The sequence below is a fragment of the Lissotriton vulgaris genome, chromosome 12 (genome assembly GCF_964263255.1).
Source record: "Lissotriton vulgaris chromosome 12, aLisVul1.2, whole genome shotgun sequence".
NCBI classification, from domain to species: Eukaryota; Metazoa; Chordata; class Amphibia; order Caudata; family Salamandridae; genus Lissotriton; species Lissotriton vulgaris.
In genome coordinates, this window is record NC_141700.1 from 29,915,008 (window position 1) to 29,942,197 (window position 27,190).

Consider the following 27,190-nt stretch of genomic DNA (forward strand, 5'->3'; position numbering starts at 1 on the left):
GCGACTGGACTAACCCCGCCTTATTCCAATTCTTGATGCGTATTTCATTCTAGGTTAATCTTATTACTTCTGTTTTAGGCAATTTGCTGTTTCTGTGGAAATTTAATCCAGAGGTTAAATGTTGTTGAGAGAGCAAAAATCCATTTCTGCTGTACAGTAGCGAAACCATGCCCAAAATCAAGAGCTGTTTCTGCTTAGAAGAATGGAAGTGGATTAAGCCTGTTTTTACTGTAATTACAAATTACATTTTCAGGTTGTGTGCTGTAGTTCTTCAACAAGAGACAGTACAGCTAGATGCATGCAGATTAGATTCTGCTGTGTCTGTTAATGCATTCGTGATCAGTGTTTATTCCAATACGAACAAAATCTTGTATGAGGCACACTGTCCTACAGTGTGATTTACACCGGCATTGTCATAAGCACATCTGGCTGCATGCACATTATTAGTTACTCCTTCTTACCATGTTGTTAGTGATCCCTCTTTCACTGACTTGAATTTAGCATTTTTCATCTTTACTTTGAATACTGTTACAGCTGTAATCTGTTGAGTGTAGTTCTCCAAACCATAACATTGCTGTCCAGATGCTCGAGTTTTGGTATATAATAGTATTAATACACAGACACTACCTGGAGGTCACATGGATTTTTTCTGTAAACAATGTTTCTAAAGAGTTGAAACTATTTGCCACCTATTTGTTAATTTTAACCTCTCTAAAACCAGAAAGGTATTTTGTGGTAATGATAGACCTGTCAAATATACAACATGTATATCATTGAAATACTAAAATGTGGCACAGGGCTGAACTGGATTGTAACAAGAATACATTGTAGTAGACCAACATTAATACTATCCTCATCCACCACCAATGTAGGCCTCTGATCTCCCCCCTTTACTCTACCTAAAAATGTTGTAGTAATTTCTTGAATGCATTCATAGCATTCTATTGGTCGAATTCCTGGAAACCCATCCTCATCTGCTTATCTTCCTTTTACTTGTAAATTTACTTGGAAACTAATTATTGGCAGCCTTCCCATGCACATCATACTTCGTTTATATGGCATAGTAAAAATCGTTTTTAAAATCAGAAGCAGTCATTTTTTGTTAACGTTTGGTTTCCATCACCTTATGTCTGCATGAAGTTAGCCTCAATAGTACTTAGTTTGTAACTAGCCTCTTAAGATGTGTTGTCTCAATTTGTATCTACTAATATCTACAACATAGTTTATTCTAGGTCATATAGCCTTTTTTTAATTTGGATTTCTACATTTAATTTATGGTGAAAGGTATAATAACCATCTAGCAAACTTTGCCACCACGGACTGATGACAAAACAAATATGTAGAAAGAAGATGAGCAGGTGTGCTTAATCTGAAATATTATCCCAGTTGAAGAGTTTAATAAGGGGTGCAGCAGGACAGGGGTGCAAGCAGGGGGCGGGGTAGAGGGGAGAGCTGTGCTGCAGTCAGAGGTGTACAGCCAGGGCAGGGGGTGTAAGCAGGGGGCAGGTGTGGGTCAGAGGGGTGCAGCCAGGGCAGGGAGTAAAATACACAGAGGCAGGATATTTAGCCATCAGTGAAGATTGAGACATGCTGCAACTCTTTAAATGAAAATTTAGGGCAACATAAAGTGATTGTCTGTGCTCTCATTATATGTGTTCCGTGGAAATGTGGACAACAACACTCCCTACGTAAATTCGTTCACACCTCCAGTAGAAGCGCAGTACGTACGGCTGTTTCCACGGGTGTGCAGAAGACATTGCACTTTAAGGATGGAGCTACTGGGATGCGAATTGTCAGGTCAGCCTATAACTTTATGATATTAATTTGGAATGGATTGAAAAGACTATATGTGCATATTGCTATAGTATATACAAATGTGCAGAGTGTCGTATGGCATTTACTACTATTCAGAGGGTGGGAAAGGGCTATGACTCTTAAGAGCCGAAGCCTCTTGCTGAACTCAGAATCTCTGGAGTCCACTCACGCTGCAGGTTCTTCCAGGTAATAATGACGCTTTCAGGCAACAGGGGCGTTAACTCCTTGGACGCTCATGACGAGCTCAGCTCGTCATGATGTACACCTCCATACACTCATGACGAGCTGAGCTCGTCATGAACAATGGTAAATGTGGGATCCCAGCACCGGGGGGGAAAACCCTTAGCAGCCATGGAGTTAATGGGGAGAGAGAAGCATCAGGGCGATTAATGGTGAGAGAGAAGCAGCAGGGCGATTAATGGTGAGAGAGAAGTAGCAGGGCGATTAATGGTGAGAGAGAAGCAGCAGGGCCATTAGTGGTGGTGAGAGAGAGGCATCAGGGCAGTTATGGGGAGCGAGAAGCAGGCAGGGCGTGACTAGTGAGTGGGAAAGGTGTTAACAGTAGGAGGGAGACGGGAGAGTTAATGGTAGAAGGAAGACAGGACGTCAGCGGAGAGAGAAGGCGACGGTGGGCACTGTAAGAGGGAGACGGGCATTAATAGAGAAAGGAAGACTGGGGCGTCAGGCAGGCCCCTGCTACGCTTCATGGAGTGCGGGGCTTCCTGCCCAAGGCCACTGAAGATATTTGGAGACATGGGAGACTCGGCGGCTCCTCATCGTGTTCCGGGAGGGGAGTGGGCACCGTTTTTATCACGCCTCTGAGGAGCATTCGTGGTGAGATGGAGACATGGGCCTTAACGGAGAGGGCAGTGGTTTTAGTGATGAGATGGATAGAGTGGTCCATGGAAAGGAGACCTTGTGTCAATGGCAAAGGGAGACGGGCATCAGTTATGGTTATAGGGAGAGCATGCGTTCATTATGCTTTAGGGGAAAAAGGCAGAGGTAACCCTGAAAGTAAGGGGTGACATGGAGGGCTTGGCTTCACAAAGAGTTGAGGAAGGCAGCCAGTAGAGCAATAGGAAGGAAAATCGAGACCTCGCCATAATAAAACCTAAATAAATGTACGAAGAGGAAAACGAGAAAAGAAAAAGGAGCTGGGCTTTTTGGGGTGTGTGGAGAAAAGGGACAGGGCAATGTGGGAGAACGCAGACGAAGCAGTCAGCCACGTTTGTCTTATATAACATGTCCCATACACTGTTTGACACACCTATGATTGCTAGTCTCTGTGTAATGTGTGCGTTATGTACAGTGCTGTTATGTACAGTGGTGTTCATTCGACTTCCTATGTTGCTGGAGTGCATTTGTTTTTTTTGCAACTGATTCTATGACTTTTAGGGGTGTATCCTCGAAAGTCTCCTGTTAATGTGGCTGACCTGCTTGCTGAAGTGCACTTTATACTTGCTTTTGAGTGACACCAAGTATTGCTGGTTTAATTCGATTCCGTTTGCTGACTTGTGATGCACGGCTTGATGGGTGCATGCGTTTATTTCCCTGTGACTAGTTTGTTCTGATATAATTGTCTTATTTGCAATAGTTTTCAGTACACAGTTTGCTCAATCAGTTATGATTTTGTGTGACTACCTGGATTCCTGGAGTGCCTCTGACTTCGTTCTGTTTCTTTACTTTTTGTGACTGTTGGTCCTGCGGGGAAACATTTTCAATTTATGTTGTCTTGTTTACTGGGAGCATTGCTTTTATTTTCCTTTAGTGTAATAGGCTGGCTGGTGAAGTGCACTTCCCATAGTGTGCAGTCACTTCAATTTGCCTTTAGGTGACTACCTGGCTTGATGGTGGTTTTCTATTTGATTTCATGTAACTCCTTGTCTTGATGAGTGCATTGGTTTTAGTTTGTTTGAGGTAACTGCTTCACATGCTGGTTTCATCACACAGCTGACACCCACCCTGAGAAAAGCCAGAGCTTCCCTGTAAGTCAGAGGTCTTCAAACTTTTGAAGGTTGAGCCCCCCCAGCTGAATTTTTGTAAATGTCGGGCCCCCCCACCACCTGACAGAAATTTCTGGAATCTGGTACACTACATAATTGACCGCCACCCGCATATCCCGGGCCATATCCGGCAAATAATGTTCAAAGCAATGAGTGTTTCCTCCTTCTTCATGACTTCCCTCACTACCACTCACCAACAATGCACCTCATCTCTCTATAGCACCTTTCTGGCAAACATATAATTTTTTTTATAGTGCTACTCATAGTTTCATCATACTCAGGGGCATATGTACAAGCACCTATAGACACCACACCATCACTTTTTACAACGTTGTGGTGGTGATAGGGGCATTGCCGTATTTACACGGCAGAGTTAAGCCACTTAACTTGGCTTAACGCTGCCTTGTAAATACGACCCTCTTTCATACTATGCTTAGCGTGAAATGGTGGGCAGTGGGTGTTGCAGTGGGTGTTCCACTGCAACAGGCACTGATTTTGATGTTGCGCCCTATTTACAAGGGCAGCGTAAAAGTGAAGCAGCGTTAAAATTAAGAACAGGGAAAACCTGGTCTTAAGCTGGTGAAAGTAGGAGAAATGCATTATTTCTCCTCATTTTTCATTCATCCATGTGTGCTGCCTTGTGCAGCACACATGGAAAAAGCAAAATGCCTTGTATTTGTACTCTTTTAAAAAAAAATCAATTTTGTGATTTCTGTGTGTGCTGCATTAAGCAGCACACATGGAAGTGAGACAAATGGCATTTAAAGATTGTTTGTGTACAGGAAGGTCCCCCTCCTGAACATAAACAATATTTTCCCTGCACCCAGACACCCTTGAACTATGGCGCAATGGTGTCTGCGTTGGCACTACACTGCTAAGTGTAGCGCCAGCGCAGGGGAAATGCAAGGCTGCTTCATATTGTTGTAAATCTGGTGCAGCCTTCCGTTTCTGAAGTGGCGAAGAGAGGCTTTAACCCATGACTACTAAACGCCTCACTCCGCAACTTCCTTGAACATATGCCCCTCAGTTCTTTGATCTGCATGATACACCTTCTGTGTAGCAGGCACATTAGCCCTCTGTGCTGTGAGGGTGGCAGGAGTGCTCATGTGAGTGCACAGTGAGGTATGCAACAGTGTGAGAGTAGGGTAAGTGGAGTGACTGCAGGGTGAGGTGACCATATGAATTTGGGTGTGCATGTTAGTGCAGAGTGGGACTAATGAATGCACGGTTAGTGATGGGTTTGTTTAAGTGAGATTGCAGATTGAGCAGTGAGGGGGACAGGTGAGTGAAGTGTCACATGAGTGCAGGGTGGGTAGTGTGCGTGTGTGGCTGCAGGTTGAGGTTCAGGGAAAACCGCGCAAGTGCATTGTGAGAGCAGAGTGATCACTGAGTGCAGGGTGAATGGTGTGAGTGCATGGGGGTTAGTGTGAGGGAATTGTGATCGCTGTGAGTGCAGGGTGAGCATGAAAGTGAAGGGCGAGAATGAGGAGCAAGTTGTCTGAATGCAGGGTGCATTCCCAGACACTTGCAGTAAATAGTTGCAAAATAGTTGCTTTCAGTTTTAGAAAAGGGGGCTCCTTGCCTCCCACTGCAGCTAAAGCATTTCAGCTGTAGGAATTAACCAGGATACCCCCCCCCCCCCCCCCCAAACATAGCTGCCAAGGTTTCAGATTGCTATGTGTGACATTTTCTTAATTTCAGTGTAATTATGAGTGACATTTCAAGGACTATGAGTGACAATTTCTCGCAGGCAAACTCAAGCAGTGAAGATGAGGGAAACATACATATCAGAAATGACACCCATGTGAGCAACAAGGAAAACAAGGAACTCTAAGACGAGTCTCATCATAAACCACAAGCTGTATTACTGAGCGGTGCACCCCGGTCCTGAATACTGCCCACTGCCTGCCAAGCCCCGCTGGTGGCCCCATCACACCAGTTGCAGCCTGTCACACAGAGCTACCCGGCATGCTCTTCTGACTCTGTGTTGCTTTGCGCGCTGAAAAGTTACGTTGGCAAGCACCACAGTGGCGCTCACAGACATCTGACCCAAAACAGGGTAGTGGAAGCAACTACTAGCACAGCTTACTGTAAGTGAGAAGACAGACTGCTATGTACCTAATGTACAGTTCTAAGCTGTTACAGGGCAGACAGGCGGCAGCTCTGAAGATGATCATGACTGAGGCACAAGAAAAAAAAATAACTGTCAGGGGTGTTGCCAAGCAGGCCTTCGCAAATTACATAAAGCAAGAAAAATAAAGATGCGCAGTGAAATTCGGCCTAAAGCTGAAACCTGCACTCCATGCAAACTTCTCAGGAAAGATCTGCTCAACGAGTCCCTAGGAGGCCCCTGCAACACGTTATGAGATTACTTGCATTTTGATGTGAAACAGAGCCCGCACGCTGCAGAGATGAACAGAGGCCCCTGTGCACATTTGTTTTCAGATCTATACGCGGCTCTATCCCCTCTCCAACCATATGGTTCACCTTTGTCTTCAGAAGGGCAGTTTCAACCCTTTATCAGTGCTGCACCCTCCCACAATAATTACGTTTCATTTACACCTGTGCTTAGTCCCTTTACGGCGATTACATGGCTGAAAGGGAAATCTCGCATTGTTAATGAGGCTTTAATAGTTTTCACCCCTTCTTCGGGCCCCTGCAGCTTCACTCTGCCGTCTGTTACTTTAATCAGAAGAGGACAAAGGTGAGATTTACGGCGGATTACGAGCCCCCCCTGAGACGGTGGCGCGCCCCCCCAGGGGGGCGCGCCCCACAGATTGAAGAACTCTGCTGTAAGTGGTATGAACACCAGTACGCTTAGGTTCCTTACAGCTCCTTCACTTGAAGTGGGTTACCACCTACCCATTACTTTTTGTATCCTGCTCGTACCAAGTCAGATCCAGACCCAGACCAGTCCCCACAGTTGCTCCGGATTAAGGGACATTGTCATGTCATCTCAGGCGCGATGTAAAGACTCCCAGTGAGCTGAGGACTCTTGGCTCAAGAACCAACCAGATGGAGACACTTGTGGTTGTTTAAAGATTTAGGATCAGCCTGTAACTCAGTCTTGAGCTGGGTGGGTGACCTCGATTACAAAGTGGCTGTGCCAGATGTCCCATTATTACCCCTTTTGCCTGTCTCCCCTTCAGACACACAGGGCATAAAAGTGGGGGGTGCTCAACCCTGCCAAAAAACTGAGGGGTGACCCTAAGAGCACAGTTGCCATCCTATCAGTGGTGGGATGCTTTGGTGTGCTGGTCTGGTTTTCTGGATGCATTGGCTCAAGTTTTTTCCCATGTAATTGATTGGGTGTCTTGGTAAGTTGCTTTTATGTGAATGTCTGACTAATGACTGCGCATTCCTTTCAGTGTGCACTTGCTTCAGTTTACTTTTTGAGTCACTGTCTAGTTTGCTGGATGTATTGCTTTCATTTTTCTTTCATTAAACTGTTTGACTTGCTTGGTGCTTTTATGTTGGTGCCTGCATGCTGAGGTGTACTCTTCTTCAGTTTAAATGTATGTGACTGGCCTGTTGACTAGCACCCTGCTTTCAAAGTGAAGGTTCACAGGTTCACACTTGCTTTAGTTTACTTTTGTATGGTTGACTGCATGCACAGTTTTGCTGGATGCATTGCTTTAAGTTACTACTTGATGCATTGCTTTCAGTTTGCTTTCAAGTAATTGCCTCTCATTTTCCCAATGCTTGTGAAGGCTGTTTCCCAACTGCTGTGCAACTTCTTCTACTCTTAGAGCTGAGATTTTCATGAAAGTCTTATAGTCTGAATTCAGCACCTGAGCGTAATAGGACGGAATGTATGAAGCTCTGTGGTTATACTGAATAAGCAGCTACCTATGTTATGCCATCTATTAATGTAATAACTGCACATTCACAATGGCTTTATTAACCTTCCTGCTTTCTCAAATATGCTTGAAAATGCACGAACCCCTTTTGGGGTTCGGGCTCGCTCGCTGCGCTCGCTCGCTACGGTGCTGGATGCTAATTACTTTGCGCCCCACCACTTTCAAATGTCACCCACCGCTACTGGCATACAGGTGCGCAAACGCTTTCCTCTAATTGTTCAACAGGTCTGGAAGGATAAGCAGGGTCAATTTGCTGCCGTCTCCTGTTTGTGGGAGGGGAGGAAATTTAATGTGGTATCAGTATATGTTCCACCGGCCCTTCACGCTGTTGCGCTTCCCGCCCTTGGTGCTTTCTTACTGACACTGCCTGAGGGAGAGCTCATAATAGGGGGCGATTTCAACGCAGTTTTAAGTGATGAGCTGGACCGGCACCCCTGCAGGACGCCGGGGGCGGGTAAGTCCTGGCTTGCTGGTTTCCTAGATGCACTAGGCCTCACGGATGGGTGGAGGTTTAAACATCCTGGGAGCCGCGGGTACACTTTTCACTCAGGGGTTCACAATAGTCTTTTCCGCATTGATTACTTTTTCCTTTCTGCCGACAGTCTACCCCATTTGACAGAGGCGCTGATAGGCCCGAGAGGTATTTCTGACCATTCCCCAGTTTCTATGACCTATACCTTCTACCTTAAAGCTCTGAGACGTATTTTTCCAATTTCCCCTGGCTATTTACAGAACCCGCAGATTAGAAAAGAGTTGATTACGGTTACAACGCACTACTTTCACGAGAATACGAACTCGGTTCTCTCACCGCAGGTTCTGTGGGAGGCGTATAAAACAGTGCTAAGGGGACAAGCGATTGCTTCGATAACAGGTCACAGACAAGCAGCGAATGCCGACCTACAGGCGATCGAAACTGACCTGACCGAGCTGCAGTCGCAACACAAGGACGACCCCACTCAGTAGACTGCGCCTCAAGCAGGCTGAGTTCACTGAATATTAGCAGGAACGGGTTAGACACCGGCTCCAACGCACGCAGCACACCATTTATGAAGTTGGGGATAAGGCGGGAAAGCTCTTGGCCTGGTTGGATAGGAAGGAAAGGGCCCAGAGGACGATAGCGCAACTCCGCACCCGGGAGGGTGTGGTGGTCACCACTCCGGAGGATATCGTAGATACCCTAGCTGACTATTACAAAAAAGTCTATACCCCCACCTCCCACATGTCCACAGAAGAAGCGCAAACTTATATCAAGGATATAAAAATGCCTTCCTTGTCGGAGGATGAGGCCTCGCTCCTGGATTCCGACTTCACAAAGGACGAGGTCCTTGCAGCGGTTCATTCTCCACAGTCGGGTAAAGCCATGGGCCCCAATGGGACCACAATAGAATTTTATAAGCGAGTATCTGACCTAACGGCTCCGCACCTTCTGAAGATGTTTTTAGATAGCTTAAGAAAGGGGGAATTACAGCGGGACCAGCGGATAGCTACGATCATTGCTATTCCGAAGCCTGACAAGCATCCGGACATGTGCACATCTTATCGTCCAATCTCCTTACTGAATGCAGAAGCAAAGATATTGGCTAAAATAATCACTAGTCGGCTGACCCCACATTTAGAGACGTTGATCCACCCAGACCAATCCGGGTCGATGCCGCACAGAAATACCGCTCTCAATTTGCGACGCGTCCACGCAGTGATGGCACAGATACCTACTTTATCAGAACCTGCAGTGATCCTTTCATTGGATGCCCGAATGGCTTTTGATATGGTTGAATGGCCTTATCTTTTTGCGGTTCTTCGTCATCTCGGCTTCGGCCCTAAATTCTGTGCATGGGTGAAGCTACTTTATACCAAACCCCTGGCGCACGTAGTGGCTAATGGCCATATCTCCAGGGATTTCCAACTTGGTCGAGGCACGCGTCAGGGGTGCCCTCTATCGCCCCTGCTGTTTGCCCTGATCCTTGTGCTTCTGGCAGCATGGATACGGTGGGACCCCATGATTAGAGGTCTCAGCTGAACCGAGACATGGGAGGACCGCATATCATTATATGCTGATGATATCCTTCTCTACTTGACCCTGCCCAGACGCTCGATTATAGTCCTCCTTAATATCTGTGAAATCTTTGTGCGGGCCTCAGGATATACTATCAACTGGTCCAAGTCTGTTTTATGCGTCCTTAAGGGACCCCCACCGCGGCTTCCAACCGACTGTCAATTGGTGATCACTGACGGACCCTTTAAATATCTGGGGGTCTGGGTGACACCTAACCAGGAGACCTTCTTCCAGCGTAATTTGGCGCCTCCCCTTGAGCACTTTCGTAGTGATGTAAAACATTGGCACACCTTGCCGCTGACCCTTCTGGGGAAAGCGGCGTGGTTCAAAATGATGACTTTGCCATGGCTGCTTTATATCCTTGAGAATACTCCATTCCTTGTGCCTCTTAAGTATTTCACGTCTATATGTGCACTGGTTTCGGGTCTCCTGTGGGGGGACAAACCAGAGCGCATTTCCCGACAAAAACTGGTCAGGGGCTGGTTTGATGGAGGCATAGCACTCCCTGATATTCAATTATATTATTGAGCGGCCCAGTTAAAGATCATAAAACAATGGCTGCACACTCCACAGACTGAGCCAGCGTATAAAGCGGACAGATATGATCTCGGCAGCGGCGGTGTGCTGGCCGCACTCTATGACACAAAAAGTGCCGCAGCCTTGCTTGGCCCTACAGCCCAAACGGTGCGGTTGTGGTATTTGGCCTCGGCTCGCCTTAAGTGCAAAGACAAACTTACGCAAATGACGCCACTCTGGTCATCGCATCGATTGGGCCGTCTATGCAACATTAAGGGCTTTGAGGCCTGGGACTTGATAGGTATCTCCACGGTCGGAGACCTTTGGAGGCGGGGTGCCGTCCTTTCCTTCGAACAACTTGTGGAACAATATGACCTAGCGCACACGGAGCGATTCTGATATTTGCAGACAAGTCACGCTCTGAAGTCACTGGTCCAACCCGGTGATGAGTTACCTGAATCCACCCCATTAGAAGATCGGCTCCTCACGGAACATATGCCCAAAAAAGCGACCTCCTTTGTTTATTGCAAGCTCATTAATAACATGCCTGATCCCACTATAAAGCTCCGGGCAGCCTGGGTTGGGGAGGTGGATGAGTTTGATGAGTCAGATTGGCAGACTGCGCTCTACTCACCCCGGGAAGTCGCTATTCCATCCAGGCTCCGATTAATAGAGTTGAAAATTTTGCACCAAGTGTATTACACTAGAGTTACTCTTCACAAGATAGGGAAAGCCACACATAAGTATTGTCTGCGGGGATGCGGGGAGGAGGGGAGGAGGGGACATTCTTTCATACCATCTGGGACTGTCCTCAGGTTGCCGGTTATTGGGCTAAGATTATGCGGACTATATCACAAGTGGTGAAAGATTCACTGGTCCCGGAACCGCGCTGTTGCTTGTTAAACATTTGGGAGCCGAACGATCTCCATCAGGCCATGCAGGATTGGGCCACGCTAAGTATCATGTATGCTAAAAGGAATATAGCCAGATTCTGGGGATCCCCTTTGGTGCCAGCACTCAGGGACTGGTGTATGGACTTGGACTCTGCGATGGTGGCGGAAAAGGCAGTATATCTGAATCGGAAATGTCCGCGAAAATGGGCCAAGATTTGGGGGGCCTGGAATGAATATAGAGGGTTCATATGCGAGCCGCCACAGCTGGATAGCGCTTGCGACTCTGAGTAGAGGGGAGGGGGTGGGGTAGGGGGAGGGGGTCCGGGGAGGGTGGGGGACTGATGGATTGCTAAAATTGTCTTGCTTTCGTAAATGTGCCGATGTATTGGATTTCTTGATTTTGCCACAATCTCTGTATGTATTGAATGCTTTATAAATGCCCATTGTTTATTTCTTTAAATTAATAAAATAGTAAAAAAAAAAAAAAGGAGACTTACCTTCAAAGGCCCCTAAAGGCTCAGGTGATAAAACTGTAATTCATTGAACCAAGAGAAACAAAGATAAAGAAATTGTGGAAAGATTTTAGATCAGACTTTTGGACGTGACCTCAAAAGCACCAAGAGGGCCCGTGACCTCAAAAGCACCAAGAGGGCCCGTGACCTCAAAAGCACCAAGAGGGCCCGTGACCTCAAAAGCACCAAGAGGGCCCGTGACCTCAAAAGCACCAAGAAGGCCCGTGACCTCATAAGCACCAAGAGGGCTGGGCCCCCCAAAAGTTGAGGCAGAGTAACAATGGGGTACCAATGCTTTTTGCCAATCCTATTTAATATAATGCCCAGGTTCCTGGGGATACAGGGTTGATCCTTAACGTGCATAGCCTGTCCTTGGGAACAATCAGCGTGCGCCAGTTAGCGGCGCGTTGGTTGTACAGAGGAGACCATCAGTCAAAATGGCTGGGCGTAGCACACACTATTATATGTACGTTGGTTGCATAATTTGACCGTCCCCTGCCGCATAATCCAGTGGGCTTGCATACACCTCCAGGTAATGACACTCTTTTTCCTTCTTTTCTTCTGCTTGAGACTGAGGGATTTGCTCTAACACACATCCCCTTTTCCCACCTCTGCATTGAATTGAAAATAATGTGCCCTGGATTCTAGATTTCCTGGACGCCACCACAGATTATTTTTCATGAGGATTATGCCTCAATAGTCCTTTTTTTCTACAAAAGGCCCATTGAAGTGCTCAATTCAACAGACAACTTTCTTCTACATAATCACAGATTTACTGCATTTTACATTTTCGGAACGAGGGGCCACTTTTGCGCAAAGAAAATAGCACTAAATGCAGAGATTACTCTTACTGCCTAATTCCACTTAGCATTGCAGAATTTTTTGCTAATTCCGCATGGTTCAGCTACAACGAATTACGCGAGTTACACCCACCCCTAGCGCCTTACCCTTGATCTGCTTGAGTGACCCCTTTATTATTATTATTATAGGAGTTTATAAAGCGCCTGGTGACGCCTCCCGGCGTGTCCCCGCGCTTAGGAGAGAGTATTGCTTGGGTGGAAGAAGAAACAGGCAGCAAACATAGAAATTAGCTAGTGAAAAGATGTGTTTTTAGAAGTTTCCTAAAAGATGTTTCGCTTTTTTCCTGTCTGATATTCGTTGGGAGGGTGTTCCACTCCTTGGCCGCAAGAGTGCGAAAGGACCTGCCTCCAAGTCTGGCTTTTTTAGGGCGAGTGGTTTTAAGCAAACCTGTTCCCTTGGAACGTAGAATTCTGGAGGGTTCATAGAGAGAGACTAGGTCAGACAAATAGGAGGGTGCTCTCTGATGAATGATCCTGTGGCACCAGAGAAGTGCCTTGAAAATTAACCTTTTTCTGATGGGCAGCCAATGCAGAGCATCCAAGGAAGGTTTAGATGGAGCTCTGCGCGGGAGTCTAAGCACAAGGCGTGCCGCTGAATTTTGCAGGACCTGCAGCTTTCTAATGTTTTTTTCAGAAGTGCCCAACAAAAGCACATTCCCGTAATCAATGCGGGAAGTGATAAGAGCTTGTGTCATGGTACGCCTGGAACTCAATGGGAGTAGGTCCACGGTGCGGCTGAGCGTCTTCATAACTCCAAAACACTTTCCAACTGTTTTTTTGACATGACTGTCATACGAGAGTTTGTTGTCAATCCAGACACCCAAGTTATTGGCCTCCTGACTGGGGGTGGGTATTGGTCCCAGACACGTGGGCCACCAGTCTTTGGTCCAATTGGTATTGTTTCCCCCAGAGTCCTCTCGGTGCACTTCTGCTGGCTCTCTCCCTTGGGACTTGCTGTAATGTGCCAACTCTGCTAATTAAACACAGTCCTATTGCCTTTGCCAATGCTTGTTATGTGTCAGTTTACCTCAGATGTAGGCCATCCAGACCATTGACCTATTTGTATGACTGCAGTGCACTACAGTGGCTGTGCTCTGGTCCTTTGTCTATGTCTATGAAATAAGGTGCTAGGATTAGACCCCCTTTGTTTGTTTCTGACAAAGAGCCCCTCGCCAGGGCACGTGAGCCCTCTCCAGATCGACAAAGAGAGGAGCTTAAATTACAAAACGATCAATAATTAACACGATGACTGGAAAGTGATCGGTGGGTGGAGGGGGACGGTCAGCAATGAGGCTGAATGTAGACAAAGCCTTCTACGGAGGCCGGGCATGGCCACGTGAACCCCCAGGCGGGCCCTGATGGATAGCATTCATATCCGACAATGCCTCACCGCGGAAGTCGATGCCCTAAACTTGTTTGTACTTAAAGGAGAACAGCTCCCAGGGCGTGAACTGCGCTCACGCCCACGTGCGGGCGCCATTATTGACCGCCATTGTGTGCTACACCCAGCTGGACGACGCGGTGCGTGTCGGAAGCGGAAATCAATGGCCGCTGTAATTAACTTAAGGCAACAGAGACATTCATTGTACTCCTCACAAAAGTCTGATCCAGGGAGTTGCTGGGGAAGCTGAGACCGAAGACAAGATCACATCAGCGAAGGTTTGCTAAATTACGGGATGCAGGCTGAGGTGACCAATGCAAAACAGATGATGGACGGAATGCTGAACCAAGAAAACATTCACCCCCAGTCACAGATCTGGGTTAAATCCATTGGTTTTTTTTGCACGCCAACCCATCCCCTGTAGACCCGGCCTTATACAAATCAGTCTTGACCCTGCGCCCAATGGGAACAGTCCACCCTGAACTGCCAGGCCAGGTCCTCCCTGGACCGGAAACAAGCATCATGGGACAGGTTTTTGGGTTTCACCCCTCATTAGCCCGGCTAGCTTGAATCTGGTGGCATCGTGAGCAAGGGACCCAAGGGTGGACATACCATTACCACTTAGGGCGACAAATGCAAAAAGAACCGATGATGGACGGAATGCTGAACCAGTCAACCATTCACCCCAGTCACAGATCTGGGTTAAATCCATTGTTTTTTGCATGCCACGCCACCCCAGTTCAGACCCATACACATGCATACCTATGGGTCACATCACAAAAGTTTTCTTGTAATATAGGGTGCAAGCCGGGGTGTTCTTATCAGACCTCAAGATCACATCACCAAAGGTTTCCTGTATTATAGGATGCAGGCTTAGGGGTACCTAGTGGTTGGGGCATCCTAAGCGCATCGCAAGATCACATCGCCGAAAGCATCCCGTAACATAGGATGCAGGCAGTCCTCAACAGCACATCGCTGAGTTTCCAGGATTTTAGGATGTAGGCAAAACTTAATATCACACCGCCAAAGGTTCCCTGTGGTATGGCCAGCATATATAAGTAATAAATAACAATAAAAATGAACCATAACTGAAATAAACAAAGCTTTATTTATGCGGTGCAGCCTTTTTTCAATCCCTGCAACTCACATTTTCTCTACATCCTATAGGCCTAGTAGGTTATTAAAATCTATTTTCGGTTTCGATTCAGAGAATGGTGCATATACTGGGAAAAATATTAGAAATATCCTGCCTTAGTGACGGCTAAAAAAGCAATTCCTCAAATCTTCTATCTGGCAGTAAAGTCTCTGCTCGGTACAGGAATCCACTGCGCGGTTGTCAAACACTAGACTAATTTGAAAACAAAGCACCACCGAGCTTCACCCCCTTACTGGCATCTGTCATAAAGGAAGTCACAGCCACTCCGAGTTTCAATTCCAATGTTTTCTGTTGGTGTAAAAAATCTAACACATTGTTCAAGCCAAAAATGGTCATACTGTGTTCAGGCAGTCTTACAATTCACCCTAAAAAGTGTTAATTACACAAATAATTACAATAAAATAAAAGTATCCATATATAATAATCTACTGCAAAATGTAGAGCTCAGTTCATCTACCGCAGCTCCACGGGACCGCGCAACACGTTTCGGGAGAAGCCCTTCATCAGGCATGGACCATTTCAACTTCCACAAACACACTGACCTATAGAGATTTGTTATATAATTTCCACACCTTAAAACACTTGAAACAGCACGATATGCCAAAATGAAAGCTTTGGATTAAATTTCAGTTTGTGAAATGGATTATGATACGAAATGGTGACATTTGGGGCAGAAGTCTATTTAGGTTTTGAGAAAATTACTTAAGAATACATGTTAGTTATTGCTTTTGCTTAAACGCCTGGAGTTGTCTTGCCAACCACATGTAATAATAAAAAGAAATCTTTAACAAAAAGAAAGGATCATATAAACCTGGAGGGGTTTTGGGTCAACCCTCTTCATCCACTGGTCTCTTCAGGTGTCTCACATTTTGCTTGAGCCTACCACAGCATAATCAATCAATCAATCAAGGCATTTATATAGCGCGCTACTCACCCGGAGGGTCTCAAGGCGCTTGGGGGAGGGGGGGTCTGTTACTGCTCGAACAGCCAGGTCTTGAGTTGCTTCCTGAAGGAGAGGTGATCTTGGGTCAGGCGTAGGTGGATGGGGAGGGAGTTCCAAGTCTTGGCTGCCAGGTAGGAGAAGGATCTTCCTCCCATGGTGGTTCTTCGGATGCGTGGAACGGCGGCGAGGGCGTGGCTGGTTGATCGTAGCTGGCGGGTGGGGGTGTAGAAGGTCAGGCGGTTGTTGAGGTACCTGGGGCCCAGGTCGTGGAGGGTTCTTGTGTGTGTGGGTGAGGAGTCGGAATGTGATTCTCTTGTTGACGGGGAGCCAGTGCAGGTCTCTCAGATGTCTGGAGATGTGGCTGTGTCGGGGGATGTCCAGGATGAGAAGTGCGGAGGCGTTCTGTATGCGTTGGAGTCTTTTCTGTAGTTTGGCTGTGGTTCCGGTGTAGAGGGTGTTTCCATAGTCCAGTCGGGTGGTGACTAGTGCCTGGGTCACCGTCTTCCTGGTTTCGGTGGGGATACATCGGAAGATCTTTCGGAGCATGAGTAGGATGTTGAAACATGAAGAGGAGACGGCGTTGACTTGTCTGGTCATCGAGAGGGAGGAGTCCAGGATGAAACCCAGGTTGCGTGCGTGGTCCGTTGGTTTGGGTGCGCTGCCCAGGGCGGGGGGGCACCAGGAGTCGTCCCAGGCAGAGGGTGATGATCCGAGGATGAGGACTTCTGTCTTGTCAGAGTTCAGTTTCAGGCGGCTGTTCATCATCCACTCGGCTACGTCTTTCATCTCTTCGTGTAGGTTGGTTCTGGTGGTGGCTGGGTCGTTGGTGAGGGAGAGGATCAGTTGGGTGTCGTCGGCGTAGGAGATGATGTTGAGGTTGTGTTGGCGTGCGATGGCTGCAAGGGGGCTCTTGTAGACGTTGAAGAGGGTGGGGCTGTGTGATGATCCTTGTGGTACGCCGCAGATGACTTCGGTGGCCTCGGATCTGAACGGGGGGAGGCGGACTCTCTGCGTTCTTCCGGCGAGGAACGAGATGATCCACCCTAGTGCCTTCTCTTGGATTCCGATGTTGCTGAGGCGCTGTACTAGGGTGCGGTGGCAGACGGTGTCGAATGCTGCGGAGAGGTCCAGGAGGATGAGGGCCGCTGTTTCCCCGTTGTCGAGTAGGGCTCGGATGTAGTTAGTGGCTGCGATGAGGGCGGTCTCGGTGCTGTGGTTGGCTCGGAAGCCGGACTGCGAGTGGTCGAGGGATCCGTTCGTCTCGAGGAAGGCGGCAAGCTGCTTGTTGACGGTCTTCTCGATGATCTTGGCTGGAAAAGGGAGGAGCGAGATGGGGCGGTAGTTCTTGAGGTCAGTGGGGTCTGCTGAAGGTTTCTTCAGGAGGGCGCTGAGCTCGGCATGCTTCCAGCTCTCCGGGAAGGTGGCGGTGTTGAAGGAGCAGTTGATGATATCCCAGAGTTGGGGTGCGATGATGGAGTCGGCCTTGTTGAAGACGTGGTGGGGGCATGGGTCGGTTGGTGATCCGGAGTGGATGGTGTTCATTGTGTTGATGGTGTCTTTGGTGCTGACCGGGGTCCAGGCGCGGAGGGTGCCGGTGGGGGGCATCGGCTCGGTGGTTGGGTGCGTGGTCTGTGGTCCGAAGCTGTTGTGTATGTTGGCGATCTTACTGTGGAAGAACGAGGCGAGGGAGTCGCAGAGGTCTTGTGAGGGAGTGATGTCGTTGTTTCCTGCGCTGGGGTTGGAGAGCTCTTTGATGATGCTGAAGAGTTCCTTGCTGTTGTGTGCGTTGTGGTCCAGTCGTTCCTTGAATGCAGTCTTCTTGGTGGTGTGGATCAGCTGATGGTGTTTGCGGTTGGCGTGCTTGAGGGCGGTCATGTTGTCTGTAGTCGGGTCTTTGCGCCAGTCTTTCTCGAGGGTACGGCAGTTCTTCTTGAATTTCTTGAGGTCGTCGTAGAAATAGGAGGCTTTCTTGCTGCCGGGCCTGCTGGGATGGTTTTTCAGGGGTGCGAGGTCGTCAGCACAGTTGGTGATCCACTGTGCGAGGTTGTTGGCTGCTTGGTTGGGGTCCGTTGAGCTGGCGGGCGGGTTCTGTTTCAGGGATGTAGTGAGCTGGTCAGTGGTGATCTTGTTCCAGTTCCTGCGGGGAACCTGTTGCGGGTGGTGGTGAGTCGTGGTTCTTCTGAAGCTGAAGTGGACGCAGCTGTGTCTGTCCAGTGGAGTCCGGTGGAGTGGCTGAAGGAGATGTACTTGCTGGAGGAGAAGATAGGGTCCAGCGTGTGCCCGGCGTAGTGGGTGGGGTTGTTCACCAGTTGCTTGAGTCCGAGGTTGGCGAGGTTGTCCAGTAGGGTGGTGGTGTTGTTGTCGTTGTTGTTGTTGTTGTTGTTGTTGTTGTTGTTCTCCAGGTGGAAGTTGAGGTCCCCTAGGAGGATGTAGTCAGGGGAGGGGAGGGCGTGCGGGCTAATGAAGTCTGCGATGTCTTCGCTGAATTGTGCGCGAGGTCCTGGGGGTCTGTAGATGAGGGTGCCTCTGAGTGTGGTCTTGGGGTCGGTGTGTATCTGGAAGTGAAGATGTTCAGCGGCTGAGAGGGTGTCGTCGGAGTTGGTCGTGATGCGAATGGTGTTCTTGTGGATGATGGGGATGCCTCCTCCTGTCTGGGGCAGTTGGCCTGCCCTCTTCAGCCACTGACACTTTTTCACAGTAAATGGCAGCATTTATTTAACCTGATCAAATTGCACTTCAGTGCTAGGGCTGGTGGAGCAATACTTTACTTTGCCAATGATTTTTTCTTTTCCATGAGTCCGTAAACTATATCTTAAGAGGGCAGTGATTCAAAATCAATGTACATTTTATTTCTGATAATAATCATATTTCCCTGTCATGTGCATTAATATTAAAAAGGTTTGTAAGTCAATCCGTAGTACACCTGTCGCATATCAAGCTTCAGTACAGTTCTTTTAAAATGATGTTCAATTCCTTTTTTAATTACAGTTTTTTATTGCAGACATATGGCATTCACATATAGGTGGCAGAAGGTTGTCTTTATTTTTTTCCTTTTTGCTGCATATGATTGCAATACAAATATATTTAAAACATCCATTGCGCAGACAATGCTAGATCTAATGGCTTTGCCAATGCTTGTTTTTCCCCATTAGACGGCTTTACTGGGATATGTGTTGGTTTTTGTCCCTCCAGCACATCACGACAAGGAAGCAATCAGAGTTGGAGTAATTCCTTACAATGCCATGAACTTCTTCCATTCCTACCATACCAGCTTGTCCTTTGGAGACCAACTGGTGCCCCCTTGTGCAGGAGCAGAAATGTGCAAGTTATGATTTTTGCTCATATTGTTTTACTGAATGGATCAGTCCGCAAGAAGAAAAGAAAATCTAGCTAGCCATGCTGTGAAAAGCAGTAGCCGGAGAGAGAGAAGTAACTCTCAGCCGGGACTTCCAGGGATCTGCCTAAGAGGCGTCGGTTCACGTTTAACCATGGACATTGCGATATGTGCACCACTCTTGTGCCACAGTGATAAGGGAAAGCTTGACTCAGGTCATCTTCTGGTACCAGAGGTTATTCTGGTGAGTATGTGCAAGATTCCATCCCTTAACCACTTCCGTGATGATGACAGAACCGCTCCGTCATCAGCCGCGGTAGCGCTGTGCTAATGACGGAGCGGTTCCGTCATAGACCGCCCAACGCGCCTGTGCGGCGCTGATTTCGCGCCTGCGCGGCGCTGATTTTGCGCCTGCGCGGCGCGTTCTATTGAGCGGGCGGGGCCATGACGGAACCGCTCCGTCATGAGCACAGCTCAACCGAGGCCGGTGACGGAGCGGTTCCGTCACCAGCATGGGCGCGCCGCGCGACCCCCCCTGCCCCCTTAGCGCTGCGGCGGAATAGCCACCGCAGCGAAGGTGTTAAACTAAGTGCTCCGGGACCTTCTGGTGCAACCAAATTTAATGTAATATCCTGGTCAACTTATTTTTGTATTTTAATCAAACTTTTAGTGTCTCTGCCTTTGCGGAACGAGGTGCCCTGATTTAGTCGAAGGTGGTAACAGGGAATCTCCAAAAAGTTGTGTGTTCCTGGTGCGCATATCATGCGATGAACCGGCTCACTTTAGGGTAGGCTATATTGCAGGCATGCTATTGGCGTAAACTTCTTCGGTTCTTCACCATCTGCTCCACCAAGATCTGGAGCTGACTTTGCCATACAAGGTGGTGGTCCCGCTGCCCCTTCTAGGCTGACAGTTCTGGCACCACTTGCGGCAGATGAACTGCTGCGGAGTACCATAGTGGTGGTTGATCATTCGAGAAGAAGTGAGGTGTCTCCACTGACCATCTTCTCCGAGCTTCGGTATCAAATAGTAGGTAACCACTTGCTGACCCCGACGTCGTCAGGGGCAAGACGTGTCTTATGACTGCAATGACCCTAAAATATAACCACACACCTGGATCGAGCTCCAGGAATATTCTGTACACTACGTTGACGACATTCCCAGCTTCTCCACCCGAGTGGCACCTTCCAGGGTGGATACAGACACTTTGATGGAGAGCCACTGACTCCATGACAGACCGACACAAATATGGCAACTTTCACCTGTTTCTTTGGTAGGAGATGGGTGGAGGCCCTGCAACCTGCCAACTAAACTCCAGGAATGTGCTTACTCTTGTGCAAGCTTCCAGGGGTGATGAAATAGTTGGTCGTGCTTTACAAATTAGGGGCTGTACTACAAAAAGTTCCCAGAGACCATACAGGCGTTTGCACCACCTTTCGCACCCCTGGGCACTCTGACAGTATAATACGGACAACAGTCGTAGTCTTCTCTTCGGCTGTCAGATGCCTTCCGACAGGTGTGTGTCTTGGATACCGAGGCGGTTGCCTCATTACTCCACATTCATTTTGAGTTTTTTAGTCTCTGGTTTCTTATTGATGTTTGATACTTTGTCACAGTTGAAGTTGGTTGACATGGTCAGCGTTGTGATGGGTGTGCGGGAGGCCATTTTTATGGTACAGATCATGTGACGTGCGGTCCCTCATGGGCATGGGGCTGTGGCTCCATGAAAATAAGGAAACACTTTACTTTTACGCCCAGGTACAGATGCCGGGGTGCATTGGCAACAAACTGTCTGGAGGCACAACCACTAAACTCAACATATAATTAGTGTGCCCACAAAAAGAGCCCCTTGGCAGTAGGGTTTCAGGGACCCGTTGGGCAGGTTCAGTGACCCAGGTTGACTACTGCCCCGCACTCCCAGGAAGTGCAGACTGGGCCGCCACCTGTAGTGAAAAGCAGTCAGCGGTTAACTTGTTGACAGTGCAAGTGACAGTATGCACCTGCACTTTGAACAGCCCATTCGGTGCGGGACACACCCTGTGCACCGAGCGCAGATAGGGACAGCACACCCTATACATAATATGGACCTTGGTGCCCAACCCAGTCATGCACAGAAATGCATAGCTAATAACTGCAGCTATAGATTGCATTACCTGTCTTTTTGTTTTGAACCTAAAATTTGAGAATGTACTTTGCAGAGATTTAACGCTAACAGCATGGTTCTATCTAAAAATAATTTGCGAAAGTACTCGGTATCTACAGTGCCATGCCATACGTGCATAGACAATCTCTGCACAAGGAAACTAGGCAGACAAAAATACTGCACATATTTTACCTCATGGCTGGGTGCGATTAGTGTGAAAATGGTCTTGTTATGTGGTAAACATCTCACTGGGCGGGCAAAATTTGTCGAGGTAAAGGTAAAATTGGAAATGTAGCATAATATGCGAAAATAAAAGACTTTATACACCCCTTTTTGTACCAGATTTTTTTTGTCAGATCAATCGTTTTCATACTCTACAGTCGCCTTTGTCTGTCTAGTTCCCTCAACTGTTCTTTCACACTGTTTCTGCATATTCAACAAAATGTTTCCTTGCTTTTAATACTAAATATCTCCGCTTACAGTGAGGTGCATGCTGGGATTAAAGTGGGTCGCTGTTATGCAACACATTTACAAAAGTTGTTGTCGTCTTTGTTTCTCTCCGTATGGTGACACTGTGATTTATCGGCTGCACAATACAAAAATAAGAAAAGGCCTAGGATTATGGATTTCATGGCCATGGCAAACAATGCCGCAGTCATTTTTTACGTATATTACTCAGTCGCATCCCTCCACGTCTCCCCGCCAGAGCCGCGGAGAGGCAAGAAATTGAGGCAAAAACACAGAGTCCACAACAGACCACACATCTATCAATCGCTGGTGATGGGCCTCTGAGACAAGTGGGCTCAACCCAACGGAACCCAGGTCCAATTAGGCCGTGCACCGCTGCATCAGCGTCATGGAAATTAAGTGCCCACTGAGACTACGCACTGCCCGAGCAACCGGGGCGCAGGGCCGGCCTTAGGCATGTGCAAGCCGTGCACCTGCACAGGGCCACCAAACCCCAGGGGCCACCACGCCAATATATATCCTTAGTATAATAATCCTGGCAGGGATTTGGCGGCCTCTGGCTCTGTTCCACTTCCAAACACCCTGCTCCCCCCCCTTCTTTACTGACCTCCGCGCTCCGCCCGGACTTCCTCTTCCGAGGCCCCTTACCTACGCTCCCTGCCCAGTGCCGCATGAGCATAGAGCCACCCCAGCGGGGCGTAACATTCCCCTAATGCCCCTGCAGCATATGGGGGCTCCCAGCTTTTCAGTGGTCCCTCAACCTTTCAGGGTTCCCCATTCAGCCCAAAGCCAGTGAATATCTGTGAGATATGGGAGACTCCCGAGCACCTCTTCACATTCAGCAGGGGCGTCACATTTGTGGTACGCCACTGCGAACAGCACAAAGCTGTGCGCATCAATCAACAATTAGCAGCGGTTGCTTCAGGAAGACGAACAGCGTTCTCCCTGGCAGACAGTCGCGCGGACGGGTGGTGCTACCAGAACCAATGGCAACCAGTTCATCATCCTCTATCAGTGGTCTTCAAACTGCAGGTTGGGGGCCCCCTAGGGGACATAAAGGGATTTTCAGGGAGTGTGAGCAGACCCTTTAGTTGCCCACTCCCAAAAAAGGCTGGCCGCTGGATGTGACCTCTACTAATACCAAAGAGCTGCCGCGCTAGGATTCGGAAGCTCGACTGGAACAATATTTTGCATTATTTTGCAGCCATACACCAACCCTTGCGTCATAGTTCACAGGTTTTATACTGGACCGTTCCTGTACAATGACTGTCCTATAAGACATTTCTCACTTTGCACGCTTGCAAAGTTGGAAAAATAATAATACATTTAAAACATTTCTCCTCATTATGCCTGCCTTAAGGAGACGTAAGGGTTTGCCCAGGGCATTAATTGGGCAATTCTGCTGGACCGGCCCCCGGTGGTTGAGGGGGAGTTGGTAATAAGAAGCAGCACTGCTTTCACTTTAGCTCTCCTGACGGGTGTGTTACAGGAGACCGATCTTGCAGCAGTGCTGCAAAAACCAGTCCCCAGTAACAAAACCGACCTCCACTGCTAGACAACCAGTCCCCATCCTTCCGGCCCACCGGAAAAATGCCCAGTGCCCACTACGGCCATTCCAGCCTTGGTTCTGCCAGTGCTCAGCACCGGCAGTTCTAAGCATCAGATGCTGAGACGGGTCTCTATCGGGCTCTCCATTTTTGCCCTCAACTTTCAGGGTGAAGAAAAAAAATCTCATCTGGGCAGCAGCACCACTGTTCAAAGCCTTCGATGTAATTTCAAATAGACTCATTTTAGTTATTTCACAATCTCATCATTTTAGAACTGAAGTATTTTCAATATTATATACAATGAAGCCATAGTTGCTGCTTATTTATCTTATGCAACTAACAACCATTGACAAAGTATATAACCCTGACTTGCTGCAGGTGTGTTACTTGTTGTATGAATGCAAAATGTCAGTCGGCCAGCATACTATGCTAAACACAGATTTGTAGCTTATGTGTTTTTAAGCCACGCCCTTAAATTCATTGGCCACGCACCTTCGAGATAAACCCCTCCCCCCTCCCCAGTTTTTTCATCAAAGCTTAACGCCTTGGGTTTGCTTTTTGTAAATCTTCCTGGTTTGTCTTACGCAAAGGTTTTCTCTGCAAAGATTTTTTTTTTTAATCTAACTGAACCCTGGGAGTCTGGAATGAGCATGTAGACGTTTCCTCTTCAAAGATTGTTAATGCCTCTAAGGTACTTCACCCAGTTGATCCAGCTTTTCAAAGTTGCCTCAGAGGTGTCTTTCCATTTGGTGAGTATTAATTTAACGGCCGCTGTTAGTAGAAAATCTAGTAGGTCTCTATTTTGCTGGAAAAAAATAAAAAAGACTATTGATGAACAGCGGCATTGTGGTGGAGCTCACTCACTGCTTTCTACCAAAGTATATCTTATGTAGAACCATTTTGTTAGTGTTAAATAGGAATATTTATGTTACACATTTTCAAAAAAGTGAAGTTTCAAGTGTAGATGAGGCAAAAAAAAAAAATCACCTGTTTGCAAAGTCTTCCATAGGCTTTCGCAAATGTGGCAAAAACCTATAACTTAGCACAACCCACACCAGGGGTAATTTGGAGGTCAGCGAGAGACGTAAACATGGTATTCAAGCTTCGCCCATCTGCCAAACGAGCCCATGCACACGTACGAAACTCGCCAGCCATAACAGAGCGCCGTCCTCCAATAGGAACTCGCCTTGGAAGCTAACAGACGGAAGCCCAGATGGGACATACCAGGAACTTTCTTTGTTTGACGTCAAAAGCCAATTAAAATAAGACAAGCGGATAACAAAATGCTTTGCGAAGGCAGATTCTTTGGTCCCAATTTAGGGGAAGGGGGAAAAGTCAAAAAGCAGTCTGTTAAGCGTTGAAGCAAATGTCAAAATGTCTGTGTTCATCAAGGGTCCCACGAGCAGACAAGCCACTCTACAAGAGTCTTGGGTTTACTAGAGGGGCTCAAACCTGCATTTTCTGCACGTGAAATGTAACCAGGTGGACAATCCCACCTCTGTAAATGGAGTTCGAATATGACTTCATACACTTAACACTTTGTCTCTCCTTGGGGAACAAAATATTTCCCATTTGGAAACATCACTCCCTGTACACATATCCTTATTATGAGCAGGATCACTGAATCATGTCATTCTGTGGCTGTTGTGCATAATTATGGATTACTGCTTTTACTACATAATCCATCAACTGCTGCATAATTTGCCATTTACCACAAAAATGACTTTAATTCTAGCTACAAAAAAATAAAGTACATAAGAAACTAACTTGTTGTAAATTGCTTCACTCTTTTACCCTGGTATTAATGAGAAACCTTTTCCCAGATAGTATAAAAATATGATTTAAAAACAAACAAAATAATACTGCTGTAGAATGCTGCATATTTCAGCCAAATCTGCCGCATAATTCGGGTTTCCAGTGACACATAGGTCCAGGGGTCCTGGTTGCAAGGATTCTATCCCTTTTCTAAGCTGGAAACACAATCCTCCCATCCTGCAAAACACCTAGAAATACCAACAACACTGCAAGTTTGTGGGCTTTCGCTCTGTTGAGAGGTACACACATATCTACCCCACGCCCAAAAGATGTCACTGCGGAAATGTTACCATATGGGAGGAAGTTTTACATTCCTAAGAGGAACTAACAATGACCAAATACAAGCATTCTTGATTTTTTGAATCCCGGCTGGCATGTTCCAATCGCAGTTTTTAGCCTTTGCGCACAAAAATTGAACGCTGATGGGCAAAATAATTTACGAACTGGGGTCCCCTGGAAAATGGGAAAAATGTCTGCGCATGATAACTTTAGGTACCGTGGAGAGGCCTTTTCTGCATGAACCAAAATCTCCCTTAGGTGAAAATTTAAATCGCTTAATTTCAAAATGTTGAGAAATTGTGTGCAACAGAAAATTTGAGAAATTCACTCACATTCGAATTTTGTCCAGGCATCCTTATTAAAAAAAAAAAGTCTGCACATTTTCTTTTACTGATGACTTAATTCCATACAAAAGTGTCAACAAGGAGATTACGGTTGAGATGCCGCCGTCGTGTAGCGGGGCGCCAACCAAGCGAGGCGGAATAGACGTCGCCCAAAAGTAAGGAGCCGTGGCAGATGACAACGTAAATGAGCCGAGATGACTACCTTTGTACCTTTTGGTTTTTAGAGTGCATCGCCGGGTCTTTCTGAAAAAATGCTTCGAAGCGGTCGTCAAGTCTAACAAAGGGCCTGTCAGCTCGGCTGCTATTACTGCCAAGAGATTAACAAAAAGAGAGTTTTTCTTCCCCGGAGCCTGAGGAACCTCTCCTCATTGTGCAGCAGGAAACGACTCGATAGAACTTTGCAGGGCACTGACGAGGCGTCAATCACTGGGGTTTCTTTTTGGTGGAATGTCTGTATCCAGGGCTTAATTTAGGGTTGGTTGGTAATGAAAAATCTTACAATTAGATCCTCATCAGGTTTTAACTTTAAATAAAAGGACTCCGCATTGTCACTCAATGAGATACTAGGATCTATCGTGTTAGCGAAGCAACAGTGATCAAGGGAGAGGTGGAGGGAACCGTACTTTAGACACCAACATCTTGTCTGGACATGGACAGCCAAACGGACAGCGAGCGAGGCACTTGACAGCAGCCATAACTCCCTGTGTTTAAGTCTGAGGTTAGTTGTTTTCTACTACGTTTGGTTATGTGTCACTATCTGGTGTCGTTGTAAATCCAAGATTAACCTCTGCTGCTCAAGTGATGTGTTCACCGAGTTAGTGATGAGGCCTCATCTCCTCGCTGAGCGAGGGTCAGAGCTGCCCCATACCTGGTGCCGGCGCTTGGCTCTCGCGCTCGCCTGGCCTGGTGCTCCCTGGTTGGTGCTTTCTACCGAGGGTTGGTCTCTCTAGACCCCTTTCCTCGACCCTTAATACCTGAACTGCTGGGGGAAAGTTTCCTATTTGATCTCCTCCATCACTCTGCCTCTCCCAACTCCATCGTCTGGTGCGAAGAGGACACCCTCCTGCCTCAAAGGGGGGAAGAGGGCACCCTCCTGCCTCAAAGGGGGAAGAGGGCACCCTCCTGCCTCAAAGGGGCAAAGAGGGCAGCCTCCTGCCTCAAAGGGGGGAAAAGGGCACCCTCCTGCCTCAAAGGGGCGAAGAGGGCACCCTCCTGCCTCAAAGGGGCAAAGAGGGCCCCCTCCTGCCTCAAAGGGGCAAAGAGGGCAC